This window comes from Leptinotarsa decemlineata, unplaced genomic scaffold (genome assembly GCF_025532065.1).
Source record: "Leptinotarsa decemlineata unplaced genomic scaffold, Ldec_3_MD MMD2_tig00026328_RagTag_RagTag, whole genome shotgun sequence".
NCBI classification, from domain to species: domain Eukaryota; kingdom Metazoa; phylum Arthropoda; class Insecta; order Coleoptera; family Chrysomelidae; genus Leptinotarsa; species Leptinotarsa decemlineata.
Genome location: NW_027412688.1, coordinates 33,125,406 through 33,141,262, shown reverse-complemented (window position 1 = coordinate 33,141,262; position 15,857 = coordinate 33,125,406). Strand labels below are relative to the sequence as shown.

The 15,857-nt window shown below is 37.3% G+C and overlaps 1 protein-coding gene across 1 annotated transcript in view; it reads left to right on the top strand.

Annotated features, from left to right (window-relative positions):
- LOC111506670 (interference hedgehog) overlaps positions 1-15,857 on the top strand; it is a 188,299-nt gene that overhangs the window by 20,323 nt on the left and 152,119 nt on the right. The gene's annotated exons all lie outside the window — the stretch shown is intronic.

The window sequence follows — 15,857 nt, the reverse complement described above, 5'->3', positions numbered from 1 at the left end:
TGTACACATCTCAGCAATTTTTGATACTTTAAAAGCTCAGATCAGACCTTTTTTGGAGTATTGTTCTCATGTATATAGCTCTGCCCCCAAACGTAACCTTGAAGTTGCCATCCGCCTGATTGGAAACGCGTACATCACGTGCAACCTTGGTAGCCTGTAACATAGAAGAAAGCTTGGAGAATTGTCTCTCTTCCATAGATACTTTCACGGAGAGTGTTCAAATTACTTGGCACATTTGATTCCACCAAGAGCGGCACATATAAAAAATACGCGACGGATTGTTGGTGCTCATCACTTTGAGGTTCAACTCAGTACACCTCGAACTTCACTGTTTAAGAACTCTTTCATCTGGAGAACTGCGTTTATGTGGAATACACTTTCTGAAAACGTTTTTCCAAATGGATCTAATCTCCAGCGATTCAAATCGAATGTAAATCGCCATTTTCGCACAGGCAATGCTCTGAGAGCGCCTTAAGGGTTTTCCTGTAGTGCTTGTGTTGCATTATCGAACAAGCAAACTCATGATTATCCAACTCGCTCTGGAAATTTGCTAGTACCTCGATCACATCGAACAGCCCAGAAAAGCCATCTTTTTCTCGGACCGAGAATTTTCAACAAATTAGACGTAAATATAAAGGCAGCCCCTAATATAAATATTTTTAAATCTAGATTGAAAACTTTTTTAATTGAAAAAAATTGCTACTCCTTGGATGAATTTTATCGATGATTTTATCCCTCTCCATGTTATTTTGTGTTTCTTTTTCATTTGGCAAATCATTTGTAAATGTAAATAGTTTTTTTCTTTTCTTAAGCTGACGTTTTCCTTGTTATTGTATATTGGAAGATATGTTTTTTCATCTTTTTTTCCATTGTACCTTTCAACAAGTGAAATATTTGAAAAAATTAATCAATGGGAAACACACTAGAATATGCCAGGAGAGGCATTCCAAAGTTATTAGCAACTTACTTCACATTAATATAAAAATTACTTGAGATGGCATTGAGTAAAAGTTGAATGAAGGATTGTTTTTATGTATAATGTAGTTGTAATTTCGTTATACATTCACGCCAGTGGGCTCTTACGGCTGGTGTCTAACCGACTATCTGCTATTTCCGGGTTCATTAACAATTACAGGCTAATGGGCCAGCAGTAAAGAATGCTAGCAATTATTTGGTGTTGAATATATTATGAAAAAAGTTGAAAACTATCCACTAGTTGTCGATACTTCTAGAAAAAACCTTGATCGTATCTTGATCGTAACTATCAAACTGTTTTCTTTTCGGGAATTTCTACAGTTTGGAAATTTTTCTAACTAATTCAACTGTACTATACCACCTGAGGGGTAAATGCAATACGACAATCGCATTATAAGCCGAGAAAGATTGCTCCGCTCCGATATTGTAAAATTGCTTCTCAGAAAATCTCTCTGAAATTCTAATTGCCCTGCTTTGTGCTATTGTATTCGGTAGGCGGCTTACATTGTGACAACGTGTGACGAGGGAAGAACAAAATGTTTACAATGATTTCTTTGTTTTGACAATTTTCTCAATTGATTGTGACCTGAACAATAACCTATATTGCTCAACACAGGAGTATGTAGTTTTCTGCTGCGGAAAACATTCTGATTATATTATTATTATGCTGTAATATTGAGTTTTGTAGATAATGATAATAATAATAAAGTCATTAAAAAACAAGGTTTGTTGATTCACCGTTTGCGTGTTTTGAACCGTTCAGAAAAATATTTATACCTGTGTTGGTGGTTGTTATTGTAAAAACAGATGTGATCAAATATCCTGAAATTCCACAATAATCCAGTCATTTAAGCTTAAATTAGGTAAGAATCTCGGAATTCGAGATACCCAGCTGTAAGTCTGTAAATACTTGTATATTGACACCCTAAAAGTCGTCTCAAAACCTACATATGGTAGGGTGTAAGCAACTATTAAATTTCAAGGTCAAAGGTCACAAAAATCGGTTTTTTGCGCTTTTTTTGGAAATATCTCATTTCCTAAGGGTTTTTTGCTATTTGTATCAATATTGTAGAATACAAAATTTTCTACAAATTTTGTTTAAAAAAATTTTTTATACGGTGAACCGTTTTCGAGATAGAGGGCGGAGAGCGCGCGGTCACAGCATCACTTCAGGTCAACCGGTGCCTCCGGTCGAAAACGCGCCATATATAGTTGATGAACTATCGATAAATCAATCTGTCAATTTTTATTAACTATTCAAAGTCTAAAAAAACTGCAGTTATAATAGGACAAGATATTGATTTACTTGTCATTTTAATTGGGCGTACACTGTCTTACGAACAAGAAATTTTTTTTAAAAAAGTTGGGAAAGATAATGTAAAAACGGAGATATACTCGACTAAAAGTTTTGATAATTATCCTCATTCTAAAAAACATATTTTATTTCTGCACGCATTAAGTGGCTGTGACACAACTTCTGTGCTTTTTGAAATGGGAAAAAATCATTTTTAAAAGTTTTTGAGAAACTGACAAATTTGGATAAACTAGCTGCAGCATTTGAGGAAGAAAATTGTTCGGCCCAGAGATTATTAGAGAGTGGAACTCAAACCTTATTGGCAGTCTATAATGCTCCGAAATCTGTGAAAAGTCTCGATCATCTTCGTTATATACATTACGCCAAGTCTACAAAACTTAATAAACCTGTGCAGCTTTCAAATATTCCACCAACAAGTGCAGCTGCTTATCAACATTTCAACCGTGTATATTATCAAGTTCAAACTTGGTTAGGACATGATTTGGAACCCCAGGTATGGGGTTGGGCAATGCGAAACTATTTTCTGGAGCCCATCATGACAATTTTACCACCTGCTCCAGAAGATTTGCTAAATACAATTTTCTGCAACTGCAAGAGTGGTTGTGGTTCGCGATGCGGATGCAGGAAAGCGGGCTTGCAATGCTCTTAAGCTTGTGGCCAATGTAATGGGCAAGCTTGTCTCAATGCTCTACCAGATCAGAGCGACATTAACGAAGATGGAACCTTTGACCCCGAAATCATGGAAGAACTTGAGACAAATGTCGTTGAAGACGATAATGAAGACCAGTTTGAAATTTACCAGCAGCCAGAAGACGACGATGAAGAGGAAGAAGATGATTAAAATTATAAATTGTAGTTTTTGTACCCTTTATTCCATTTCTTTACTTTCAATAAAAATAAATGTATTCAATGATATTTTTTAATAAAAAGATTAATTCATAATTTATTTGTTTTTTTTTTCATCATGTAAGAATTTATAAATATTAATTAGGTTAAAATTCAAATATGATTCCTATATTTTCTTTAACAATTCTGCAATTACATGGGCAGGTAAGTGTTGTTAAATAAATTAATACTGAATGAAAAGTGGATAAGTTAAGAAAAAAATGATAAAATATAATATAATAGTTAATAAAAATTGACAAATATTCATAATCATTGATTTATCGATAGTTCATCAACTATATATGGCGCGTTTTCGACCGGAGGCACCGGTTGACCCGAAGTGATGCTGTGACCGCGTGCTCTCCGCCCTCTATCTCGAAAACGGTTCACCGTATAAAAATTTTTTTTCAACAAAATTTGTAGAGAATTTTGTATTCTACAATATTGATACAAATAGCAAAAAACCCATAGGAAATGAGATATTTCCATCTGGCGTGTCGAAAGACACGCCAGATGAAGCCATTGTATGGCGAAACACGTGTTGCGTTTGTGTAAAACAATTTAGTGAAAATCTCACAATAAAGTGTTTTTGGAATACGTTAGTTATGGATTTTCATCAAGTATCGGCCGATTCCATCATATATACAAAAATAAGATTCAAAAATTTCTGAAGCTACAAGAAATTGAGTGGTTGAACATAGAGAAAAGAAGGTTATTCTACGCTGTCTCTTTTTTCCATAAAATAATTGTAACAAAAAAACCCTTATATCTTCATAGGAAAATTACAAATTGTACAGACATACACAACTTGAATATTCTATATAAATATTGTAACGAATCTGAAGTCGAACCTGACCGATATGCTGGCCAGCGAACAAACACATGACATCACCGCGAAAGAATGCAGTCAGAAACTACCGGTAAAACTCTAGTCGATTATCTAACCGACTACAGATTTCTAGAAAGAACCGTTACACTATATAAGCCCGGCTTCCCGACCCAAGAGGGCAGTTCAGAAAGTGAATCGAGCTATTAAACAAGGAATTCAAATAGTGGAAATAAATAAAGCGTTAGTTGCTAAGTGTTGTAAATAAATTAGTTTGTGATTAGTGAAATATTGTTGGAAATAAATTTGTTTAAGACAGTTGATTCTTTAATTTGTCACAATATACGCTTGCAATGCCAAAATTCAAAACAAAAGTGTTCAGACCATCTTTCAAGTACCAAATTTGTCACAATTCCTCCAACTCCCTCATATAGTTGAATTTCACAAAATAATTTCAATGCTGAATATAAAGACTATTTGTTCGACTGAAATGAAAGTAAATTATTGTTATCGTGTAAAGTGTAAGGAAATGGGTAAACTAAACTCTTTGGGTAAGGTGTTAGTTCCTATTCATATTATAATATCATTATATATTACAATCACAGTTTTATTTTTGTTATTTTTTTCAGGGTTGTGCGGAAGAAATATTTTCCGTTAGCATAATAATCGTTGGCGACATTTTTAACGAATGCCGTCCCACTTAGTTTTTGTTGGCACTATCAGCGCTCCTAATGTATATTTTTCAACTAATTATAGAATGCCGTTTTTGTGTCTTTTTGCGTTCTAACTAACCGCTTCGAGAGTAAATATGAACACATTCTTGTTTGTCATTCTAACGACCGACTTCATAAGAAGTACACGGATTATCAATATTTATACTGCTGGCTTACAATAACATCGTCGCACTTTACAGCTGAAGATGTTGCAATATGCATACAAATCGATAAGATTTTCGAAACGAAATATTATAAATCGATTATTTAAAAGCGAGCAGAAGCAAGTGAAAACACTATCTTCTGGAGCAACAAAAATTTGATGTTTTCTGATTTTTGGGGCAGTTTCAGAATAATTTTTTCGTTCATTTTAAAACAGTTGAAACTGCTAGTCAATTTTTCGGCTCGGTTTCGCCAACGGTAGCTTACAATTATTGGTCCATGACACATTATGGAAAATTATTCACGTTCTGTGGACAGTAATAATTGATAATCCAGTGATAGAAAACTAAACTGGTTGATATCTGTTAGGGACGAACTTGCTTTTTTTAAATTTATCTGCACTTTAGGTTAGGTTAGGTTAGGTCCAAAGTGAGTGGGTATATTCGACCCTCCACCACAACCCGCAAGGGTATATTGTGGCTCACACCTATTCACACTCGACCAAATAAACCCAGCTTCTTAACGAAGTCGATTAATTTGTATGGTGAGTGGTCTTTCAGGTCAAATGGTAAGAGTACGGCTCTGCCGAACAACCTTCCCGTATGAGGGTTTTTGCACGTTAGCTACACCTGACGATGCCTTAGATTCAACCGTGCAGGGTTTTTTCGCCTCTGGTTTTGGTGAATCATCACTTGAGCCCAAACGTTTGCTAACCTGCTCATGGGGAGTTTGTTCTTCCACCTAAGACAGATTCTGCGTACGCCGCTCAAGAATATGGTGCAAGGTGGTTTCATAAGGTACCCCGCTCTTGAGGAGACGACTTAGTCATTTCTTGGCTGCACCACCAAACCTTTTTTTACGTTCAGTTATTGGATCAGGAGTTGGAGAGTTGAGAAGCTCTCGCTCCTGATCTAAATTTACAGGGAATTCAGTTGAAGTCGTCAGCTCGACATTCATTTCTTCTGTAGACTCGCTCCTGATCTAAGTTTACAGGGAGGCAAGTTGTAGTCGTAAGCTCGACATCCATCATCATGGATATCTGCACTTCACCTTAAGACAAAATGAAATTAGTTCGTGATAAGATTTCGTGTGGACTTCTGAGCAGGCTTCAAAATATCTGTTTTTAGTTTTGTCCGTTTTTATCAGTCTACTTCAAACTGAAGTATATCAGTGTGTGATTGTGTGATCGGCATTCGATGAAGTCGACAAATACCGTTTTTGTCTGGTCCTGGTTGACGAAGGCTCTACCGGTGAGAAAGTTATAGAAGTTTGAAAAGATGATAGTCAGTTGGCGAGAGGTCTGGGGAGTATGGAGGGTGACGCAGAACTTCGATGCTCCATTTCGTTTAATTTTCAGATGGTGATTTGTGAAACGTGCAGACGGTCCTTGCCTTGGAGCAAGATCGGACCTCTTCTGTTGATCAGTTGACTGTTGACTAAATGTACCGAAAACTGCGTCAGCATTTAGTCGATTTTCTCGCAATGGGACTCTACTGTGATGGTTTGGCCCGGTTGCAGAAAAGTTATAGTGCTAACCACCATACAGTAACCATGGTCCCCTTTTGGTGGGTTAAGGCCTTTGTGAAATGCCTGGGTGGCTCATCGATGTCCAACCACTTTCCAGAACGTCTCCTGTTGTCGTAGAGGATCCACTTTTCATCACAGCTGATGGTCCGACTAAAAAAAATCGTTTTGGTTGCACAAAAGCGAAGAACAACAGACCTCGAAAAGCGACAATTTCTATCGATCATTGGCATACGTTCCAAAACATCCGGTTCTTCCGCCATCCCATGCACCGTTTGTGATGGGCCAGTCTCCACCGGGGTTTTCAAATCCTCGTCCTAGAATAATGTAGGTCGACCACTTCGGGACTCATCTTTGAATTTAAAATCTCCGGAACGAAATTTCGCAAATCAACGTTGAACTGTGCGTTCGTTAACACTATGAATGCCAAATGCCTGGTTAATTTTTAGGGCTGTTTCGGCAGCGCTTTGGTTCAGTTTGAATCCGTAGAGAAAAATTCGTCAAAAATCGCTTAACGACATCATATAGTAATACTCAGTTGTCTAAGTAGAGTTATCAAATTAAACGTATGCATTTCTGTAGGAGCTTTCATGCAGGGTTTTAATATTTAGTCACAATCATACTTTAAAACTTGATTCAAGTGGTTCAATTTGATTAGGACAGCTACATTTATTGAAATTGTGAGAAGATCAGGCCCTAAAAGGTACCTAATACGTATGATTCAAGAGTAATGGCATCTAGATGTTCCTTTCATGGCTGTCAGTTTTATGGCTGTTGGAAAGAAGGGTTTTATCGCTGTAATTTTGTTTTGGTGGCATAACCTTTTATTTTTTCATGGTATTTTTTATTTTTCCATTCACGTCATGAAACCTTTCGTTGTATTCGTCATATATAAAATGAGAACCATCCGATAAATCTAGAGCAGAAGTAATCTGTTTTAAATGACCTGAACCAAAACTAACAGACATAATACTGCCATCTCTTTGAACTTTCTGGATTAGATTGCGTACTAATATCTATCTCAAAGTTATATAGAGTGGGTCAAATTGGACCCTTTTAAAGAGAAACTCCTGTTTTCAAACTAGATAAATGAAAAATGATGGTTCTGTCTGAGGGTCAAATTTTATTATAAACTTAATGGTGAAAACCACATATCGAATCCTATCATCGTTTGTGAATTACGGCATGTATTTCGAAAATGTGCATTTTCGAAACGTTGGTGCAACTTTTTTCCTGTCAAAACTTTCTTGTTTCTATGAAAAAATTTACAGAGCACTTTTTTACGTAGAATTCGGTGGTGTAAAAAACTTATTTTTTCAAATGAGATATCAATAGTTATCGATGGAATATTTTTTTTGATGAGACAACTTGTATATTCCTGCATATTTCAGTAGAGCTTAAAATTATCTTTCCAAAAATATAGCACACTTGATGTTTTGCTAGAGTCATTTTAAATACATGTTTTTCACGTAGACCTGAAAACGCACACTTTGATTAAATAGGCTTTGGACGACGCGGCGATAAAACAGAAAAAAATTGTTCAGTAGTAGCTATCAAATGTTGAGAAAGTTTTTCACAACAGTAATGTAAACGCATAGTTTCCATAAAACTGATAACAATTGTTACTATATTTACTACTTATGAATGAAACTTCAACTGTAATAATAATGATAAAGATAAAGAACAAACAATAACATATATTTCTTCAGAGAGGGTGTTCGAAATGTCTACCAGTTTCTCCTATACACAGGCGACACCTTTTCTGAATTTATTTTGCCGAATTAATTAGTCCAATAATAATAATCAAAGCGTCTAACGTTCGCTTTTCTTAGGTCGAGTGGGCTGAAGTCGGAAACTGAGGGGTTCATCATGGCTTGCCAGGATGGTGTCTTCAACACCTCAGTCTACCGCAGTCGCGTGATGGGTATAGAGGTTCCTGACACAAGGTGCAGGGCCTGCCGCGAGGCGCCCGAGACCCTAATGCACTTGCTATCAGCATTTCCAGCATATGCGGTCTAGACCTATATCCATTGATATAACGCGGCCCTAAAAGTGATATATTAACATCTACGGCACTCTTACGGTATTGACGAGACACCAGTGTTGCCCTACGCTCCAGGGGATATTGAATCCGTTGTGGGGAACGAGAAGTGCCGAATTTATTGGAACCATTCGTTCCCCACCCTCAGGCTCATACAAGCTAATAAGCCTGATGACCACCAGACCAAAACGATATTTGTCGTGGAGTTTTCAGCTCCTGGCGAGACGAATATCGTCAGAAAAGAGGAGGAAAAACGGATGAAATATCGAGATTTTCTCTTCGAACTCCGCAGACTCTATTCATATCAATCTGTCAAGATGGTTGTTCTGATTATTGGAGTCCTTGGTGGGATGATGCCCTCTCTACTCTCGAATCTTACAATCATAACGGTTTGCCGCACTAAGGCAGAAATCTTAGCCGCACAGCTGCAGAAGGCTGTCATTCTTGACTCACTGCGTTTGCTCAGGGCACATGATTCTTGGATCCAATGATCACTTACCCCACGGTGTGGGGAGTGGTCATTGGTTGATAATGCTAGCGCGCCCTCACTAATGTATCGGGGCTTCGGGGGATAGGGCCTGACCAGCGCACACTATGGGGGAAAAATAATAGTACCGGTTTATTTCAATCGATAAGGTTGTACACAATGATTCAAATAGGTTAAATGTACACTATGACAAAATAATTGTGAAAGACGTCAATGGCCGCATTACATAATATATTATATATAGCTGTATATACACAATTAGTGTATTAAAAAATAAATGATTTATAAACAGTCACACAGATTAAAAAAAGAAAAAAACTTCAAGTTCTAGTCGACTAATTTTTCAAAAGTGTAACAATTTTTTGTAATGTGAATTGTTTTGTCATTTTTTTCTAAACACGTAAATGTTTTTACAATTTTTCACAGTCCCGGGTAAAATTTAAAAAAAATTGCATCCATTCACTTCATAACTTTTGTGAAAGAGGGCAGGCAGTACGATGGCGTACTGGTAGTAGCAACTGTTTTCTTCTAGTGTTATAGTCATGTAAACGTTCAGCCATATTGCTAGGTTTCTAGGATATAGGTCCCTGCCTCTGTTAAAATGTTAAATTCTTTAAAAAAATGTCTGCGCGAATTTCTAGAGCCTAGTTTTGCCAGTATTCGTATGGCATATTTCTGTAGAGTAAACACTCTATTCACAGAGGAGCAATTTAGCCCTCGAGCCTCGAGCTAAAATCTAATACTTTTTTCCCTTGTATAATAAATAACTATTATATCGAGTGTTCCAACGAAAAGTATGCATCTTGCTTTTCTTCTTTTTTTTGTAACTTAACGCAAAAATGCTCGGACAGGTCAATTTTGCTTTTGAGGGGGACACATTTTAGATGTATTTTTCTACCTGTGCCTTCAACCCCCTAGCGAGGGTGAGTAACAACCCTAAAATTTTAAATGGAAAGTGGGGTCGAGTGATATATCATTTGAAAGGGCACAAAATTCTCTTTCCAATGATACCTAATTTGTTGTATTTACTTGAATAGTTATAAAAAAAGCAAGAACATTTACTCGATATTTTTGGTGTTAATGAAAATGCGGAAAAAACGGCATTTTTATCACTACTACATTCCTCAATTTCTCTCGTGCGTTTTTTGGTTCAAATAACAACAGTAGATAAGTGTACAAAAAGAATTTAGGCAAACGTTCATTAATTCAGTTCGGTTGCTTTTGAAATTATTTCAACTTTACTGTAAAAATGGTTTATTCAATTCCTGAACGAGTTGAAATTGTTAAACTTTATTATCAACATAATAGTTGTGCTACACTTTCTGCTTACCTCTTTAATAACAGTTATCCCGGGAAAAATGTGAATGATTCGTACGTTGCCAAGTTAGTCCAAAAGTTTGTCGATACCGGATCTGTCTGTAATGTGAAACACCAGCCACGGAAACCGATCAGAAATGAAGCAGTGGAAGTCGCTGTTTTGGGACATGTTGAATTGGATCATACTCAAAGTACCCGTCAGCTTGGTGCAGCCTCAGGTGTCTCTCGTTTGTCCATAATACGGATATTAAAAGCCTATAAATTTCATCCGTGAAAAATTAAATTAGTACAGGAACTCAATGAAGATGGTCCTGATAGAAGGCTGCAATTTTGTGAACAACTGAGCCAGCTACTAATTGATGATCCGAACCTATCATTCAACACGTGCTTTTCCGATGAGAGTACATTTTTTTTGAATGGAGCTGTGAATAGGCATAATTGCCGTTACTGGGATGACAGTAACCCACACTTATTCCGAGAGGTCCATACCCAGTACCCTCAAAAAAATCAATGTCTGGTGTGGCATATTAGGTAGTCATATCGTAGGGCCACTTTTTTAACTGGTGAGATCTACCTGAACATGCTTGAAGATACAATTGATCCTCTCATAACAGAAATAATTGAAAATGACCAAAATCATAATGATGATCGGCTTCATTTCCAGCAAGATGGAGCACCTCCTCACTATATTGCTCCGGTAAGAGAGTTTTTAGATGACCGGTTTCCTGGACGGTGGATTGGAAGGAGAGGCCCCGTCGAATGGCCTGCCAGGTCACCTGATTTATCGCCTTTAGACATTTTCCTTTGGCGATACTTGAAAAATAAATGTTTTGCTACGCAGCCAGAGTCCATAGAAGATCTTCGAGAAGTATAACACCTAATATGCTACAGAATGTTAGGAATAGATTTGAACAAAATCTGTATTATTGTATGGAAGCAAATGGGTCACATTTTCAGTACTTGTTGACGTAGGATTTACTAAGTCAATTACACATTTCAAAGTACTGTGTTGTAGTTGTTTTTCTTCATAATATCTACATGTTTGAGTGAAATACAACAAATTAGGTATCACTGGAAATATAATTTTGTGCCCTTTCAAATGAGTTATCACTCGACCCCACTTTCCATTTAAAATTTTAGGGTTGTTACTCACCTTCGCTAGGGGGTTAAAGGCACAGGTAGAAAAAAACATCTAAAATGTGTCCCCCTCAAAAGCAAAATTGACCTGTCCGAGCATTTTTGCGTTAAGTTACAAAAAAAGGAGAAAAGCAAAGTGCATACTTTTCGTTAGACCACTCTGTATAAAGAACTGCTATTAATTCATTTCGCTTTTTGGAGAGTACGCTTGGTTTAGAACATTCTTTGTGGTAATTCTTATCTCTATCCTGAAAATATTGTAAATGTCACGAAAACCTCATCAGAGTTTGTTTTTCTCAGGATTGATGATGAATGATGCTCGTGGTAGCGATAAAAATTGTCGTTATACGTAGTGTCAGCAAATCTCACGAATACCGAAGAATGCGAAGGCTTCCTCGCGTATCACATTCAAATGATATGCGGCGCCAACTTTAGACACTGGCAGGCACATTTTATGGATCTCATAACGCGATATTTCAAACGCGTTGTCACGAAAATCGCGGTGCATGCACCGCGGCATACCTGATCCGAAAATTGGTGCACGTCGACTATATTTAGATCGGGCTTTAGGTGGGCGGCGGACGAATTTCTCGCATATTTACATACACGACACACTGCGGTTTGTCGTTTGTTTTCGACTGCTACTTGGCGCCCGCTTGATTGATCGATCGGAGGCATTTGTCGAGTGAAGTGGTCGATCAAAACTAATTAGGTTGTTTGACGTTTCACAACGGATCTATGCTGTTGCTGTTGATACCATAAATCGAACATTTTTTGTATAGTCGAAGTAATCGATATAGTAATTCTTAAAGCTTCGGCGAACTCAAAGGCCAAAAAAAACCAATACAAAGGAATAATGCCGCTACGAATTAGTCCACGTGGACTGAAGAATTGGCGGTTCGTATTGGATAATTTTTATTAACCGAGTTTTATGATTGGATGAAAAGTCATAAAATTAAATTTGAAGTAATGTTACGGTAACCAATAGAATGTGAAGATGGTTAGAAGAGTCGTGTTGTCATGTTGTCAATGTTCAGTTCAGCGATTTGAGTGTTGAATTTCAATATTGGGAAAGTTATAATTACTTGAAAATTTTGTTTTTTGTTTAAAATGTGGCGTCAGTGGACAAGTACTAATAATAATGACGAGTGTGATAACAACTCAGACTTTTTCCAGTGTAGCAATTTCAATAGCGCTGGTGAACAATGCGAAAAAGAGATACCAGTGAATAAGATTCGGATGCATTTGAATATTGAAACACAGAGAGTATGTTCCAATGTATATAAGAATCTAGATATCAAGTTTGGTTTCGTGGGAAAAAACGATTACAAGCAACATCAGATTTGACCGAAATTCCTTTCTCAACTGTACGTGAAATAGTCAAAAACAAACCTAATGAACGCAAGACGCGATTTGATGCGGGATTACCAAAACCTTCAGATGTTCATCTAATAAAATCATTAAAAAAACAATATACGACTGCTACAAAAGCAATGAGATTCCTACAATTGAAATCATAAGGAAGAAATTGAATACTTCCGGCCATAACGTGAGCTGCTGTGACAAAACTCTTCAGAATTGGATAAAGAAAGTAGGATTTAGATTTGAAATAATAAACAAACGTCAAGCATTTATGGAAAGCAGAAGAATAGTGAAATTGCGTAACAAATACTTAGAACAAATAACTAAATATAGACAAGAACAACGGCAAATTTTCTATTTGGACGACACTTGGTATGACACTTAGGACACAGTTACAAAAGGATGGACTGATGGTTCGAGAATTCCTAGCGGCATTAGTTCTTTGTGTTGTTTTTTTGGCCTTTGAGTTCGCCGATAGCTTTAAGATTACTATATCGGTTACTTCGACTATACATATCAGCAATACGCGACGAACTGTGACTGCTCATCGTTTTCAGGTTCAATTCAGTACACCTCGAACTCCACTGCTTGAGAACTGTCTCATTTGAAGAACTGCGTTTATATGGAATAAACTTCCTGATAACGTTTTGCTAAATGAATTCAATCTCCAGATATTCAAATCTAATGTGAATCGATACTTCCGCACAGGCACCGCTCTTAAAGCGCGTTAAGGACTTTCCTGTAGTGTTTTGGGCTTTAAAAAACCAAACAATGTGTCTTGCTGCTCTTTTGACTTTTTTACACTTCCATAAATTGTGAGTTTATTCTGTGGGAAAATTCCTAGTGAGCTGGATTTTGTTAATGTGTATAGGATAAAAAAGCTAACAAAGAACAAAACTGACAAAAGTAATTTTTTATCGAATATCTCGCGTTCTGTTGTTCAGGGGTCGAAAAAAGTTTCTTTTATGAAATTGTTCTTCGCCAGATTATTCATAAAAAAATGTCTCTTGCATTTTTTGTACGAAAGCGACCACATTAAGAGTATGCACTCGTTTTCCATTACCTCCTACATTCATAATTGCTGATAAGACACCGAGTGGACTTATTTCCATGTTCAAATCTCCATCTTCTTCATTTTTATCATTATTTGATTTCGCGTTTGAAATTGACTTGTCATGGCAATGTCCACAAGCTTCAAAGGATCTCAATCCACATTTGACGCCACACTTGTACATTTTCAAAAGTTTGTTTTTGGTAGATCACTGGAGGTAATAAAGTTGTTACTGGCTGTGGTATGTTATTTTTTAGCTCCCAACCCTACTGTGGTGAATTAGTTTATCTTCCTAACCAGGTTTGAAATTGATTATTTCCTTCAAACCGATAAAGTGATGAAATAACTGAGGGCTGGGTCACCAGAACAGCGATAAAACTGACAGCTATGAAATTGACATCTAGGTGTAATTATTCTTACAATTTCAATCACTGTCACAGTCCTTATTGAATTGAACCAAAGGAATAATATATTCGAATATGATTGTGTCTAATTCGAATCGAAAAATTATTCTGAATAGTAGCAATTTCATTGAAATCGAAAAGAATATGCTACATACAGTTAATGCATCTATCCGCGTCAAGTAAGTCGGGTCACTCGGGTGCCGGATCTGCAGTCTCCTGTCAACAATGAAGTCCTATTATTGAAAAATACGAGTTCAGTCAATCACGTATTGTGTTTATATTATAACAATCGTACTACATGTTCTTGTTGAAACATCTCGTTATTCAGGTAATAAAATTTATTCCATTAGTAAATTGATATTTTGTTCTTATATCCATGCATTCAGGTAAGGATGCTTCAAGAAATAATCTTCCACTTGTCACAGTGGTCATGTGGGAAGGTTCTGCTAGTCGAGGCCACTTACCGAAGCCCGGACACATTCAGAATGGTGCGCCAGTGTCACCGTGGGGTGATCATCGGGTCCAAGAATCATGAGCTCTACGCAGACGCAATGAGATTCTAGAGTGGACAGGGCTTCATTCCAATAAGGACTTCAATAATCAGTACATTCATAATAATCGAGTAGTCTGGATAGAGTCTGCAGGATTCAAAGAGAAAATCTCGATATTTCAACCGCTTTTCGTTCTCTTTTCGGACATATTCGGAGTCTTCATAGAAGACCCCAAGATTTGGCTTATCTTTGTGTTGCCACAGGTGTGAATTAATCTCTGCGGCTTTTTTGTGGACCTTTTGCTGAAAGGTTTGATCGCTTCGCTCAGTGTTTAGATAAATTCTTCAATTCCTATTCTATTATGGTAGTGGACCATGAAGAGAAGGGGATCCGAATTCTGATGACTTTCCAGCGATATCCAGTACCATTCTGCCATGTACTGTCATCATTAATATTATCATCATTATTTATTCCGAAACAAGTGGATTTTTGTCGTTGCACCAAATCCTTGAGCAGCAAAAGCAGATTCTGCATTAGAAGAGGAAACAAACTCCCCTACGCGGGTCTGCAAATGCTTACCTACAAACGGTAATTTACCCAAACTAGAGGCAAAACCTTACATGAAGCATCAGATGAAAACTACTTACCGATGGTCGATGTGGTCTGTGAGAGAACCTCAATATCGACCACACAAGTTTCTACAGTATACTATTTTGGCTATAAGAGATAACTCCAGAAGATGGCCAACAGGTTTCCACATCCCGACCTGGATGTCTTCAGCTTATCTAAGAGGATCAGAGGAGCGTTTCCTTGCTGGTGGGTTCTGTTAGCATTCTGCAGCCGTGAGAGGGTTCATCACAGAAGTGACCAAACCGCACATTTATGTTGCTTACTGCAGAAGACCCCCTTCTGGTTCGTACAGGTAATCTGTATCCATCCAGGCCGGAGTGGACAGGTCTGGAACCAAACATGTGGACCATCTTCTGGAATATTCTCCATGGCAGCCACAATGGCATACTAACAAATTCCAGTTGATTGGTCGATATATTCTGTAAGTCAGCTGTAAATGTCGATACATTAGATTCGACCATGCAGGGCTTATCCGCTTCTTGTTTGGGTAATTTTGTAGTTTGAGCGTTTTGTTTGCTCTCCAGATTCTGCTTCTGT